Below are 4,794 nucleotides of genomic sequence, written 5' to 3'. Positions count from 1 at the left end.
AATAAAATAAAATAAAATAAAATAAAATAAAATAAAATAAAATAAAAATTGTGATCAAATCACCAAAGCAAAGAGATGAATGTTCAGTTGGGTGATTAAAGGGATCTTTTGGGTGGTTCAAAGGCTCACTTGGGTGGTTGAAATGCTCCATCCGTTGAGTGGTTGAAAGGCTTGATTGAATGGTTGAAGGGCTCCACTGGGTAATTGAAGTGATCTGTTCGGTGGCTGAAAGGCTCAGTTGGGGGATGGAAAGGCTTGGCTTAGTGGTTGAGAGGCTCCGCTGGGGGACTGAGAGGCTCAGTTAGGTGGCTGAAAGGCTCTCTTGGATGGATGCAAGCTCTGTTGAGTGGCTGAAGTGGTCTGTTGGCTGGTTGAAAGGCTGCGTTGGGTGGCTGTCCCAGCGAGGAGTACAGCCGTAGGACCTAATAGCAGGCTGAGGGTTCCCTGACCCCACTGGCCCTCATCAGAACTGCAGCAATTGCCCATAACTCAGGCACATCCATCACCTTGTGCCCATCTTGAATGGGTGGGAATCATTGGGCTGGCAGTGGTACATTTGGAGACACCTGGCTCTCCTACCCAGGCATTTTTCAAACTGCCTGAAGCCTGAAAGCAGGCTGCTGGTGACATGAGTTAGACTTAGTTTTGTTTTTTATTTCAGTTTTAGTGCACTGGCTTACCACTTGCCCAATACTGTTTTAAGTATTTATCAATTCCAGAGTCAAAGTCTTTTTTTTGTTGTTGTATTTTCCCTCTCTTTGGCTGCTAATGGCCTGTGTGACTCACACAGAGCATCACCAAGTACCCCGGCTCTCCATCTCACTGGAGTAATGCTGGCTTGCCTGTCCTGCGATTTGTGATCTGCGCATCCAGAGGTACCTGTTCCTGCTCACAAAGCCCAAACTACAGGACTGTTCCTGGCCTCTCCCCAGCCTGTTTTTTAAACCTGGAATTCTGTCTCCTGTTCCACACTGAGATAGGGTGCTGACCATGGGACACATTGTGACAGCAGGAACGTCTTGTTAAAAACAGGGATATGTGACAGGTAGTAAGTATTTCATTGGCACGTAGAGTCTAGTCACTTTAAGGGACAAATGCATTTTATCTTATTTGTTGTCTAAGGGAAAGCAAATTACTCTTAAACTTGTGCTAATGAGTATCTGCTGACCATGGTAACCTGTCATGATAGGTCATTTGTCCTCTGCACTAAATGGACTGCAGTTAATGATGACATCTTCAGAAAAAAAAAACCCTTCCTATTGCATTAGCAGATTTCAGTGTATTGTGGCTTTATTCCTTGCAGTTCCTTGTCCTCCTGATTTGTGATATTAGATACAGTACCTGATCTTTCTATGAAGACCTGCTTCAGCTAGCACCCATGTTGTCCTGTTGGTATTCCTGTGCTAAGATCCCTTCTCTTACCGAAGCCTCTTAAAATGATTAATTTTGGCTTGACAGATGCATAAGTAATTCCTCCTTTGGCCTTTCACATTGATTTTCTGTGTATTCATTAAGGTTAATGCTCCTCGGATGAAATCAGCTCTATTATCATTCTATTAGTTTAATTTTGGCCGAGTAGCACTTCCAACAGCTTTTGATCATTGCAGAATCCATAACTATCGCAAAGCTCCTGTAATAAAATTGGATTCAAGGAAAAAAGCCCATAAATCCTACTGTCGCAAGGAACTAATTAAAAGTCAATAAGAGATTGCATCTGCTGGGGGTGCTTGTAATTGATGAAGAAGGTTGCAACCAAGCCGATGAATACCTCTTCAGAACAGATTTCAGTCAGCTCTTGCATTACCTGAAATTATGGATGAAGCCATGTAAGAGCATGAGCTATAGCTAACAGAAAGCAAGAATCCAGAAACTACAATAGAGAAGTCAAACAATAGTGACAACCACAAAAATAAAAACAAATCACACACAGAATTGTAGGGGTTGGAAGGGACCTCAAGAGATCATCGGATCTAACCCCCATCATCGGGTCCAACCCCCGAATCCTCTTTAAAACAAACAAACAAACAAACAAACAAACAAAGCCTTTAATTACAAGGACTATTTTTCCTGTTGTTGGTAGCTGAGAGTTCACTAACAGAATGACATGAGAAATGCTTGTCTTTGCACACTAAGATACATTGAAGGAATATTTTTTCCCCCAAGAAACACTACAGACATTTTTCTTGTGTATGCTTTAAGGATATTAATCTGTTTGGACTGAAATGTAAATCTTACAGTATTGAGGTCTTTGTTTTGAATTAATCAACTCTAGAATATTTTTGACTTAAGGCTTGAAGCAAGATATTGTCACCAAACTTTTATTTCTAATTCTGTTATTGATCTGTTCATTAAGTTTTCTCCTCTGTGGTTGGATCTTCATCCATAGGACCATTTGGATAAGTGCTTACTTCTTGAAGTGGATTGACAGGAGAATTTGTCATGTACCAGTATAAAATATCTGCCATAACACTGCACATTCAGTTGTTGTATCCAGCATCCCTAAGGCCTTCTCCTATAGAGTTCCATTCTCCTTAGCTAAATATTGGAGGATGATAGAAACTATATATATTAATTTTACTGCACATGCATCTCTCTCACAGGTTGTACAATTCTTTTAATATTGGCCTGAACATCAGAGTACAGAATGTGACCTAATCATTACCTTCATCTGGAAGAAAAGCATTTCTCCCCCAGTACATGAAAAGCTGTGTTGCCATCTGTTAGCTATCACTGATGGATAGCAGTGGACTTCATATCATGGCTTGACTTCATTTTCTTGTGAGCAGTCTGCATTATTTTGCCTTGTAGCTGTCTGAACCTGTGGCCTGGTGGCTTTTCCATGTACCCAGTCATGCCATCTCCAAACCAGAGCCCCTCTCCCAGATAAGTGAATGTGCCCTTTATCTTCCCTAGTCAAGACACAGAGCTGGGAACTTCTCACAGACCCCGTGAACACAGTGGAGAGAGGACAAGCACTGACAAAAAAATAAAATTTCCTTTAGCTAATATCTCTTAAAATTGGAATTCAATGTGTCTGAAAGTGAAACTCCTCCCTGAAATGTCAGCAGTAAAGGCCACATACCTGCCACTGTTGATCACAGAGCTTAGTCTCATATTTCTTGTAGACAGGTGACATAACTTGTAAGCCATGTCATGGAGGGTAGGTGCATGACTCCTCGCTATACACAATGCTGAAGTTAGGGTGCCAGATGTGTGAAAATTTGTTTGAACACTGAATCTTATTTTCCTGGCTTAGTGCTTGCAGGAAAGGGACAGTCCTTTTGTAGCTCAATAGTGGCAGTTACTTTCATCATTTCTGGTGTGCATGGAATCTGAGATACCTCAGGGCTAAAACCATTGCTAATTGTAGTCATATCATAATTTGTGCTTACATTTAAGACCTTTAAATGCTCTGAATTGTATTATGTGATTATCTACATAACAGATAATGGAAGCAGCTGTTCTTGTCAAATAATAAAAAAAAAAGATGGCATTGATGGAGACCTGTGAAATCCTGAACTCATCCTATCCAATCTCTTTTGTCCCTCACTTGATTTACTAAATCTAAAGCTACTCCCTGTAACTCCTGCAATGGGTCACAGTGATCATTCATATCACATCATCAGAGATAGCAGTTCCTGTCTAATTTCCCCCTTTGGACTACTTGAGGCTTTCTTGGTGAATAATTAATGCTACAATGGTCTTTTACCACAATTTGCTATGTTCTGTTATTAAATACACTTCCTATCATTTTTATTAGACTGATGCTGAAAAGCCAGCATTTTCATCAGATTCTGCAATTTGAGCAATTTATGACAACTATGGCACTCTCCTACATAAACCTACTCTGGTAAAAGTGCTGTAGTTATAAATGCAATCTTTCCTGCATTTGGTCTTCCAGAGGTCCAAATATGTCTGTAGTTCACACCACCTATATAAGGAGGAGGATTCAGGCTTCCTAGCCTTAGCAATCCAACACCTCTGAGACCAGTGCATTGTAATGTCAAATTGGGAAGCATTTGGGCTTATTATAATGTGGACTTTGAAGTGGAAGGGTGAGCCAAGAAGCAAGAAATTGGTATTAAGAATAAAATGTTCAACTTTCATATTCAGTTTGTGTAATCATCCTACTCTGCTCATTCTGAATACCCAGCCCACAATTCTGGAAACTGGGAAGAAATGGACCGAACACAAATCAACCCTGTTGGTGCCCTCTGCAAGACAAACAGACCTATGCCAGAATAAGATGGGAGAGATTTAATTACTGGGTTGTAATGCAGTTAAAGGGTGTTGCCTTGGTATATTTGCTTCTAGAGATGCCGTTTTAAACAATGGAGGAAATAAATAAAAATCTTCCCTTATCCTAAGGCTGGCAGATAAGTCCAAAGCCATTTGGAAGCTTCCTGCCACCTGGGAAATGCCCAAGTGACCAACACTTTCCTTGAGCAAGATGATGCCATAAGAAGTTGCCATAAGGTGCCATTTGGGGTGCACAAAGGCTTTCACGCATGTTTGGCTTCCAGTGGCTGCCAGTTTCCAGGAGTGCAAATTTTAGCTATTTGTAAAAGAACCTAAATTCTTCATTCACATGGAGCCTATATTGTCTCCTGATGTTCGTGCTCGTTCATACTTCATTAAGAGTTGTATATTTTACTCCCTTCTGTAAGAGCATGTTAGGAACTGTTTTTTGTTGAGATAAAACAGAAGTGAGGTCAAAACCAGAACTAATATACTGCAGTTCTTTCTACATGATTAGCAATCCTCTTTTACCTCCAAAGTATTCTCAGGCATAGA

The sequence above is a fragment of the Oxyura jamaicensis genome, chromosome 1 (assembly GCF_011077185.1).
Source record: "Oxyura jamaicensis isolate SHBP4307 breed ruddy duck chromosome 1, BPBGC_Ojam_1.0, whole genome shotgun sequence".
Lineage (NCBI taxonomy): Eukaryota > Metazoa > Chordata > Aves > Anseriformes > Anatidae > Oxyura > Oxyura jamaicensis.
Note: the sequence above shows the minus strand (reverse complement) of the source record.